The sequence below is a fragment of the Mus musculus genome, chromosome 13, assembly GCF_000001635.26.
Source record: "Mus musculus strain C57BL/6J chromosome 13, GRCm38.p6 C57BL/6J".
NCBI lineage: Eukaryota > Metazoa > Chordata > Mammalia > Rodentia > Muridae > Mus > Mus musculus.
The window spans coordinates 62,000,690-62,012,183 of record NC_000079.6 but is presented as its reverse complement, the minus strand read 5'-3'; the positions used below and the strand labels follow the sequence as shown (position 1 = coordinate 62,012,183).

General features: G+C 39.5%; 1 pseudogene; it reads right to left on the bottom strand.

Annotated features, from left to right (window-relative positions):
- On the bottom strand, window positions 4,873–5,603 carry Selenok-ps8 (selenoprotein K, pseudogene 8; annotated as a pseudogene).

Genomic DNA, 11,494 nt, shown 5'->3' with positions numbered 1-11,494 from the left:
AAAGCAGCTTCAATCTGTGACTTAACAAAACTGGTTAATCTTTTAAAGGCCCAGGGGCCAAAAGACAAAAGCAGTAGAATACCCAAGAAAGGTCCCAAGTGTGTGGGAAGCAAGGTAGTGACCCAAGGAGAAGTAGAAAACCAATTTTTATACCAAGATTCTTGTTTTTCTCTACTGCGTTTTCTTTCTTCTAGACTAGCTCTAACTTTATCTATACTATCTTGAACTAAACCTGTCTTGTCAGAGTAAAGACAACATTCTTTTAATACCTGAAATTTCTGTCTTTGTAGTCTTAATATGTTATATCCTGTCTTATTGTTGAGACCACTACTTGTAAGACATTAACCTTTGCCTCTAATTTTTTTATCTACAATAAGTTGCTAATATTCTTATGCATATCATTAACAAAATGATCAGTATGCAGCTGTTGATCTAAAGCTGTGGTAGATATTGAAGTTAAAATTGCAACTAAAGCAGTAAATCTAAAAATTGCTCACTTGACCTTTTCCAAGTTTGTATTTCTGGATTTTTTTTTTTAAACTAAGGATCATTTCTTAATATTAACAGGCAGCAAAACATAAGGAGGTCTATTTAACAAAATCATAACAGCAAATTCCTTATCTAAATTAGGATCTGCAGGATTAGTTAATTGACAACAATTACAACGAATATGAAAAGACTTGTCAAGATTGGTGATCTTAACTCTTAAAATTATCTAACAATATAGCATATAGGTAAGGTACAAAAGCTTTCACAGCTATAGGGGAGTTGGCCTGAATGGCCAAAAACAGTGTCTCTGATGAAATCTTGTTAAATACACTGTAGCAGTCTCTCTGCCCCACAGGTCATCATTAATAGTTGTCCTCATGTGGACACTAGGTCGGCTCTCCTTGCTGTAGCCCACGGCGAAGATAGGAAGTTTCTTCATCTTGTTTGTAAGTGTCTGTTCTCTCTGATTCTTCTTTTTCTGTGCACTCAACACAGCTTTCTTGTCATCACTGCCAGGGCACTTATGAACTCTCAGGTCGGTCGGTCACACGAATCATTTTGGAAGCTAGCATGCTTTTGCAGCATTCTGTGGATAAAACAGAAACACTGCCCCCTTTTCCCCATAATAACCTTCTGTTTAGGCTCATGCCATGTGTCAATGAGTGGATCCTTTTTATCTCACCTAGACATGATTATGTCTAGTTTTAAGATACTATGAGGCATTTATTAAGTTCTTAGACATCTAAATTTTAAAACTCTTAACAATAAAAGTATGATTTAAAGAATGTACAGGGGGTATAATTTTTCCCCTTTTTTGTTTTTAAGAAGATAGAGTTTTAAAGTTTTATAATATTTTGTCTTTGAGAATTAAAAATTTTTTGACAAAACCACTTAAATACTGGACTGTTATAGTCGGTTTTAATATAACATGGACAGTGACTAAGTACACTTTCAAATGTTTCTCTTGAAGAGAGATTGTAACTAGAATGTTTGAAAAGTTATTATAGTCACATGCGTATAATTTATATATTTATTAATCAGAAATAAGAGAAAGTCTTTAAGTTGTCTCTGTAAATAACATCTTCTAGGGAAAAACAGTTTGATCAGTAAGTCTAAAACCCAAATAATTATAAGGATCCTGGGTTTGTATCTTTTTAGGAGCTATCTGTAATCTTTATCAGTTAAAGCTTTATGTAAACCTCTATAACACAAAAGCAAATCCTGGGGGTCTTTTCCAGGCGACCTAGGACAATTTCTTAACTGTCTAAAAACAGTCTTCTTAAAGAAACAGTATTTTTTTTTCTTATAAGTTGCATAAGCAATTGCAAGCTAGAGAATTAATATCGACTATTAATATACAACTTAAAGTTTGATTGTTTAACATTTTTAAACACCATCTTTAGCACACAATTTAATTATCTGTGCTGAAACAGGAGGAAATTCAAAAGAATAATCATGTGATTTAAATCACATATACTTTTCTCTCATATAAAGGCTATTTTTTAAACACAGTAAATGGGATGCATGCATGCATGAATTTTAGAAGATATACAAGCATGCATGAAATAATTTTTTAACTATCTTAGGATAATGATTATCAATTTTACTTTAGATGATGGTATGTTTAGAACAACATCTGGCTAGGTCTGTAATAAGGCTCTAAGAAGTGCCATATAAGCCACGCTGAGGCTGCTCCCCTCTGAGCTCAGCCTTAACCCAAATGTAAACCTTTTTTTATCTAAACACTCTGTCAGAGTCTTGGCTCAAAGACTATCTCTATGTTGAAGTATCCTTAAAGACCTGTTTTCTTGTGTTTGTTCATGTTGTTTAGAAAGATTTTAACCTTGAGTTCCCAATTTTAAGCTAACTTTCTGTTACAAGCAAAAGGCTGCCTGCCCCTTTAAGAGCTCCGTTTGCAATCGGGCCCTCAGCAAGGCTTTTTCAGCTGTACTTGGCTCTCAGCCACAGTGTAGCTAACTTATCAACTTGTGCTGTGTAATTTTGAAACTGCTTTTTAAACAAGTTTTAACCATTTATATTTTTCAACATGAAACACAGAACAATAATCATTTAAACAACATAACAAAAACAAACATGACAGACATATGGACAATTTGTTTTGATGCATCAAAAACAGACAATAGACAGACAGGGAATAGAACTTGGTGTCTCAAAGGGACACAGATATTTTAACCAGAGCTAAGAATATCTCTATAGGAGGCAGAGAGAAAACGGGACGTCTCCTGTTTTCCCTCTGTCTCCAGGAGAGCTCTGAAATAGCTTATTTTCATTTTTTCTCTTTTTTTGCTAAAAGATCTCAAACAGGGGATAACTGCTTTTCTAAAATTTATTTTCTTTCTCTCATGTTCAGAGTCTACTTCCTTATCTCCTTCTTCTGGGAATACTTCCAGAGAAGGGAGAGGAGATACAGTGACTGCTTCTGATAGTTACTCTTCAATAAGAAAAAACAGTTGTAGGGACTGCATCGGGACAGAAAAGACAGTTGCAGGGACCACATCGGGACCCTCATTTGCTAGTTTATCATTTAAATCTCTACCTACCTTTCACCATTTTTTACAACGTATCTCTGCTTCATCTATAATAAACCATGGACATACCTGGTCTATGAAAATAAAAGGTCTATCTAATCTTGTTTTTTAACTCGTACTCTTCTTTCTCTGAGAGCTATCTTTAAACCTTTGATGAAGGCTGTCTCTTTAGATAGCTTATGTCCCATAACCTGAAATGGAGAAGACTCAACTCACCAAGGACTTCTAGCTCTTCCGTGAGCAGCGGAAGGTGTCCTTCACTACTTCTGAATTCTTGGGGTCGCGACGAACTTCTCTGGAACCTCCACTGATTAGGAATTACGATCTGGACCTCGCCCTCACGTTGGGCGCCACTTATCCCGTCCCGCGGGATTCAGTTATTCGTGGGTGCGAGGGGGACCGCAAACCTGGAAGGAAATGAGAATAAAAGAAAGAAGAGTCGGAGGACCAAGTAGATATGCCAACCTATCAAGGTCTCGTTTATTAGGCTGAGGTGCCTTCTTTTTAAAGCATACATCGCGGGGAATAAGGGAGGGGTCAAGGGAGAATTATACAAAGAACAAAGAAGTGGGCATCTGCTGACATGGGGGCCGAAGTCAGGCGCCAGGCAGCGAGCACTCTGGATCTTATCTCTGGAACATCGATCCTCCTTGACAGCCTTGGGGGTCAGGCTGGGCTCAGGCGTAACTTATGTCCTTGGATGGCATGGGAACTCAGGAAGAGATAGGGAAGAGGGGACTATAATTCAGCTTTTACAGCCTCAGGTGCCAAGAAAGGAATAGGGAGGAAAAGGGGTGATAACCAGCTCTTAGTACAAGGCCATTTGGCCTGTTAGGGAGATTGTGAAGGGCTCACTTTCTCACGGGATGGTCTCTGACATATAATCAATAAACAAATCTTAAAAAAAAGAATTTAGTTGGTTTAAATAATAGGATAGCAATGTTACTGCTCTGAGACATAACAGAGTGGAATGAGAGCTACATGACTCACCATAAGAAACCTTGTCTCAGAAATAATTTTCTAAAAGGCTGAAGGTATAACAGGTAGAATTAGCATCCTTTCACGGGAAAAGATCACTCATTCATCTTTGACTGATGCCCAAAGAAGAACCAGCCTAGAACAGAATTTTTAGTTCCCAATATGCTGTTGTACCTAAGTCTCTCTTAGGTTTGGGCCACAGCTATAGTTTGAACAATAGTCACAGAGCCAGATGGAGATTTACAGAGTAAAACGACCTTCTAGTCAACAATGTATGATCTAAAAGTACATTTAAAAGATGTATCAATGCCAAAACTCTCCATATACAATGGACAGAGAATACAAACAGAAAATATCAAGGAAACATCACCTAACAGCACTGTGGTTACCGTTCTTACGTGAGCAGGTTTGCTGAGCTAGTCTAACCTCAGAATAAGGCTGCTTTTCTTACTCAGCAACTTGGTTCAGAGGAAAGGCACAGGTGCATCTCTGTAGGACCAGAAAGAAGTGCATCCTGAATGCTGTGTGCCTCAAGGCTGTGACATCTCTGTAGAAGATTCCATATTTTATATATTATTTTTATTTTACTTATGTGAGTCTATTGCTGGAACATGTCTGTGTGCATTACCTACAGTGGTCGGAAGAGGGCATTATACCCCTCTGGATTGCAGTTACAGCAATTGAATTACAGACATGAGGTTTTTAAAAATGCAATCTGTATTACCTGGAACAACATCAATTGCTCATAACTATATCTGTATCTATTATATTTTTTCTTGTAAAGTTAATTTTTATGCATTTAAATTAGATCATAATACACCACTTCATGTAACCTTTACCTTTTTACACTTTTTTTTCCAGGACTAAATACATGGCCTTTATTTCTTCCAGATCAAAGATTTTGGGTATGATCATATAAAGATGAACAATCAAGTTTTGCAACCTGGAAATATTTACTTCTTAAAACTATATTAATACTTTAGTAAACTATACAAAAAAGAGATAAGTAGACAAACATGTACATTTATAGAACTGTGTATCAGTCAGGCCAGATCCTGCAGAGGGAATTGCTAGCATGGCCTCATTCATCTGTGAGGACACAGAGCAATCCTTGTTTGGACATACACCATCTACTCCTGCACGAGCCACTCTTCACCGCTTGATGGCATCCTTCTACACGTGTGTATGTCTAGTTGTCTGCTTCTCAGAGCAGACATTTACCTTCCTCATCCACCAGCCATTGGAGGAGGGCTGGGGCCACAAAGGTGACTGATCCTACCCATTCTTCGTGGAGGGTTTCCTGGTGGCCCTCTTCCATCGTCGTATCTGGAATCAGAGGAGCTCCCGTAGCCTCTTCTTTTCTTTACATCTTGCTGAAGCAGAGTTTTGAAACAGAAAACGACAAATTCTGCTATTCCCCAGAAGAAGTCTGTTAGGAGAGACACTCTCCATGGGGACTGATTCCTGCTGTCCAACACCTGACCATTCGAGATGTAAACCATCTTCCCTCCGGTTGCCTGCTTCCTAGAGACAGAGAAGACTGGATGCCCCTGTTGTCACCGTACCTACCCTCCCGCCCCACCCTGTCTACATTTTATAATATATATTCCCAATAATGTCAAATGAGGTGGGAGGCTTGGTTAAAACATGCTAGCCTAGTGAGCTAACTTCATTTCCTTAACTATATGCAATATATCTATTTACAAGCTTGAATGTAAAATTAAACTGCTAGACGCTCAGAAATCTCTTTGTCTATGCCCATTTTTACATAGTCTACCTTTCTCTTGAGCTCACTGAAACCCAGGAGGGCTCCTTTGCTCTCTTTCTTCAAATCCTGCCTCATCTTTGTCCTGCTATTTCTTACCACTCTGCTTCCACAATGCTATTCAAGAGATAGACACAGAGTCTAAAGAGAATGCCCACCAAGAGAAAGCTCAAATGTCTTATTGCTACAAAACCAGGCTCTATCTCCCTTACTACATCCATGGCAGGCTACAGCAGGTCAGCTCAAGGGGGAGGTTGTGGTGGGAGGACCCGGGTCAAGTCTGTAGGGAGCTGAAACTTCTCACCTTTACAGAAGAGGATCTCAATGCCATCCAAACTGTCTTTGCCCCAAGTCACTCAGCAAAAACCTCAAGACCCCTCCCAAGTAACTTGCCTCAAAATGGGCAGGCACTTTCCAACCCTTAGCATTCTCTTGTATTGAGGCTTTGGCTGTCAGAGGCACACCCAAAATACACCTTTCCAAGACACACCTAGGTGCATCTGAAAAGGCAGTATCTTCCCAAGCTTGGATATTTCAATACCCATTAGGTTTTCTATTAACTATATTCAAATATCCTTCAACAATTTATCCCCTTACTTCTCCCCTCTCCATCCTAAATTCTTCCCTGCCAGTTTCTTCCTTGTTACATACATGTGTGACTATGAAGACTCAAATACATAAATAAAACTTGCTGACTGCATTTTTATTGGTTATGTGTATGATTCAAGGACTGACTGACTTGCATTGATTAGCCAAACAGGGAACTCATTGCCTGGGGCTAATTCTCCTACTTAAGAGTTCCCCTCTTTAATAAGCAATAGGACTTGGGGAGCACAATTGACTGATTAGGATGAAAATAAGATAGGCCCTCTTCTCTGTGAAGTAGATAAAGTACCTACCTTGAATCCAAAAGCTGCAAGTAAGCTTTTTGCTTTTTGTGGTGGTAAACATCTCCCACCTTAGATACAGAGGTAGCTGTCACCCAAATTCTCCACAATGATTATCCTATACTTTTCCCCTACTCCTCTGAAAGACTTTCAGGTACTGGAAAATAAGTATGCAACATAGGAGCAAAGGGCAACATTCCCATTTAAACGCCACATCTTGCTTCAATGCCTAGAGAGTGAATTCTGTCTCTTACCCAACCGCACTCTTCCAGGACCATCAATGAGAGTGTTATGTTTCCAACATACAATGCTAAGAATAAACAATATTATTCCACAGAGAATCAAAGCATATCGACGATGGAACAGACCAAAGCAATGCCAAATCCAGCAGAAAAATATAATATCATGAAGCTTATTTTTCAGCTTCTTCAGATAATGAAATGGCCTGACTACAATATACTTAGGCATCCCTAGTCTTCCACCTCTGTCTCTGAAGCACACATAGTCTCACTTTTAGGCCAACTCCACTAAGTGCTTGCAGCTCCTTTAAAAGCTGCTCCTCTTGTCCTACTGTTCTGAACAGTGGCTGCCACACTCAGTAGAGAATTGCTTGTTGTCTACCTCACAGCTCACTAGTGCTACATCAATGGAGAATCCTAGAAGGATCCCATAAGGTTCCTCCTACTGTTGCTATTGATTGATAGCTCTGCCCAGAGTCCATCACTATCTAGGGTCACCCAGCTGGGTCTCAGGACAATAGCAGCACAGCTACTGGATGATGAGAGATGAAAGGATTCAGACAGCACAGGCCCATTGAGCTCTGCACAGCCACAATAGGGGTAGACATGGACTGAGTTTGGAAACTTTGTAGTTATGAAGAAATTCTTGCAGTCTCCCAGAACATGTCTTCCTCTTCAATCAAGGAACAGGGTACATCATGTGTACATTCTATTCCACACCTATATTCCTGTTCATCCATCAATTTGCTTCATAGTTGAGAAGTCCTGCAGGAAATCATAGGTCACATTCAAACAGTAACTATTGTTCAAGGAAAATATCCCTCATGAAAAATAATAAATTGTCTATGAAGGAATTCAGAGACAGAAGAGAGATGGTGGGAATGCTGTAAGTATAATGGAAAAATATAGTTTTAAAAGTGGGAAAGGCTTGATGATTATGTGCTCCAGAGAGGAGGGAAGTGTATTAGAGCACACCAAGTATTACTCAGGCCTAGTCTTTCAGGAGGATCATCTTAAAACTTGGAAAAAAAAAAAAACCTGTCTTATTAGGCACAACCACAATCAGTACCTAGATACTATTTTTGTTAGGACTAGTATAACTACAGTAATTTGATTTTTTAGTAAATTCAATTTTTATGCAGTTTCTTGAATGCCTGGTGTTGAACCCAAAAATGGGCCAGCAGGATACTTATCAAGCATCTAAAAATGATTACCTCAGTGTTCATTGCTAATATTAGGTACTGTCCAATGAGGGAACTTTATCAGCTCTTTTGTCCTGTCCCTTTCTGTCTCCACTTTTCAATCACTGTGATTACAGGCCTGGGCCATCATGTCTGGCTGAGGTTGCTTTCATTTCATTGATTAAGTCATTGGAAACACATCATGAGTAAGAAGAGAAGTTCCACATATATATTCAGTAATGACTTAATACTCTAAGGCTCAGTTTCACCATCTATAGAATAAGGACAGATTCTGCCCTAGTCCTTTGGTGACTTATAACAGATGTTATGATAAAGCAAAACAATAGTGCTCTTAATTTGAAAGACAGTGGAGTTAAAGGCAGGAGGGCTGCATTTCACGATTGACTTCTGTTACTAGAGCGAAGACCACAGACTATGTTCTAGCTACCCTAACCAGAGAGATTCAGCCACTCATCCTTATTAAGCCACTTAAAAGGACTGATTTATCTAGCTGTGACGTGCCCACCTATAATGCTGGTAATCTAGAGGCAAGGTGGGCAGAATTCTCTGATGTTCTAGAACAGATAGTACAGTTCCAAGCCATCCAGGGGTTCATAGTAAGAATATTCTTTAAAATCAAACAATAAAGCCGGGCGTGGTGGCGCATTCCTTTAATCCCAGCACTCAGGAGGCAGAGGCAGGCGGATTTCTGAGTTCCAGGCCAGTCTGGTCTACAAAGTGAGATCCAGGACAGCCAGGGCTATACAGAGAAACCCAGTCTTGAAAAACCAAACCAACCAACCAACCACACAAACAAAAAACAAAAATAAAAATGAATAAAATAAAAAAGGAAATTTCTAATGAGAATTGAAAACAGAATAACAATATTTGTTCTGTGTGACTAATTTGAAACAGAATTTTCTTCCTTTTCTAAGTTCTGAACAGAATTTTAGCTCCTTGCTCTCCTGAAAAGCATTTAGTTAACAAATGAATATTTATTATACACAGAAGTCATTAACTAGAGGGAAAAGTCATTTACACAATGAGATTCCAAGGAAAATTCAAAATTCCTGGTGTCCACTGTAACACTACACCACAACCAAAGGGAGAGCTGAGTATCCAATTCCTACCATCCCTGCAGGATACAGGGATAATGGGGTAGGGGCTGAGAGGCTTTATGGCCTAATTGGAGACGCCCCATGGGGTATGCAAGGTGCTATCATCCACTGATCTGTGTAGTTGCCTTGATAAAAAGAGGGGAAGAACAGGAAAGGACTGACCCACCACAGCTGAGTGGATACAGAGAGTACAATAGAAGGCAGCTGGTGTTCAGCTACACCCCAAACATTGCACTCCAGAGGGCCTTTTCTTCCTCTTTCTTTTAAAACCAAACCTCACCTCTGCAACCCCAATCCATACTCCATGGTTCTTTCGAAATGCCTGACTTCCACAGTTCTAGAGTGACCTGGTTTTGAGGTCCCGGGTCCCCTGACACCAGCCTTGATGTCACCTAGAGTCACCATCACTCAGAATTCAGAAATGAATGTTTTACAGGCATTAAGGAGCCAGAATAGGATTCAATTCAGCTAGTCAATGTTCATACATGCATGGTATTCTTCTCTCATTACAAAAAGCATAAATTACATCAGAGGTATACCTGACATGCATTGACAGGTGTGCATGTGGGCTCCTACTGCTGCCAAATGAGTCCAGAAACCGAACAGATTGCATTAGAAAATTTTCAATAAAGAGAAATTTTTCAATTTTTCTTTTCTCTTTCTTTTAAGATTTTTTTTTTTTTTTTGAGACAGAATGTCACTATAAAACATGTCTAAGAACTCACTATGTACACGACCCTGGCCTAAAACTCAGAGACAGGCCTACCACCATATCTAATGTAATAGGTTTACAGGTATGCACCTCTAAGATGAGCTGAGATGTTTTTTCAATGACTTACATTTGAACCAAACAATGAATGACAAGGTAAGGACTAAAGAGTAAACCTCATGGTTTTGATGTTCAGAAATACCTACTGAAATTTAATAGTAATAATTTAAACTGGCAAATCATTTCATATGTTTTCAAAAATGGACTTGTTCTTTTTTTGCTTTGTTAATTTCTTCCATGAAAAATTGTTTCAACTGTGTTTGTGGATATACACCTGTGCCATGGGTGTAGGTAGCAGTGAGAAAGCACCTTACAGCTGTCTATTATCTACTTCCAATATGTGAGTTCTAGAGGTACAACCCAAAGAGGTTTTGGCTGCAACTCACACCGTTGTTCCTTATTTTGTTTAACATGTTTATATACTGCTGATGTGTGACATGCATAAGCCAGAACCAAAGTATAGAAATAAGCAGCTGGGAGGTGGTGCACGCCTTTAATCCCAGCACTTGGGAAGCAGAGGCAGGCAGATTTCTGAGTTTGAGGCCAGCCTGGTCTACAAAATGAGTTCCAGGACAGCCAGGCCTATACAGAGAAACTCTGTCTCAAAAAACCAATAAAATAAAAAAGAAAGACAGAAAGAAAGAAAGAAAGAAAGAAAGAAAGAAAGAAAGAAAGAAAGAAAGAAAGAAAGAAAAGAAGAAAATTGTAGATAATATGGGTCTCTCAGTCACGGAACTCAGGTCATCAGGTGTAGAAGCAACTAGCTCTACCCACTGAGACAGTTGTGTGGCATTCATTTGTGGTGCTGAGAAAAGTGTTCTAAAGAAGGGTTCCCACCTAAGAATAAAATAACACATTTTTAAAAGGACTTAACAGTACATCGTTTTCTTTTGCAGATAAAATGTGTTATCACCTTGTACTGTTTTCCTCCATCCTTATAGGACAATATGTTTACAATCTAAAAGGAAGGCAATGTTTTCTGGTAAATGTTTGGTTCACTGTGAAAGAACAAACTGTGGGAAACTAGACCCTCAACAACTCTCACCCTGAAGATCCGGCTGATCCTTTGAAGGGAGTTATGTCACCCCCTCCTTCATTGTCTCCACCTGGCGCCTGGCACTGCCAGCTTCACCTCCTCCTTCATGTCTCCATTTGGTGCCTGGGACTGTTTATGGCACTCCAAGGTAAGCTAAAAGATGTTTGATGGCTGCCTGGGACTGTTTAGTCAGGGCTGACACTCCAAGATAAACTGCAGGATGTTTGAAGGCCGCCCGGAACTGTTTTAGGGCCGACATTCCAAGAGAAGCTGCAAGATGTTTGAAGCCTGCAATCAGCATCTGCCCCAGATGTCCATCCCTTTCTCGGTATTTTATTATACCCCCTTGACACCTTCCTATTTTTTCTCTTTGTTCTTATAACCAGGTTCTTAGCCTCCATTAAACAGACCTTGAAGTCTTTGCTTGGTCTCGCTTCCCTTTCTCCGCTGGTTTCTCTTACAGGCCTCGGTCCTCCTAGACCC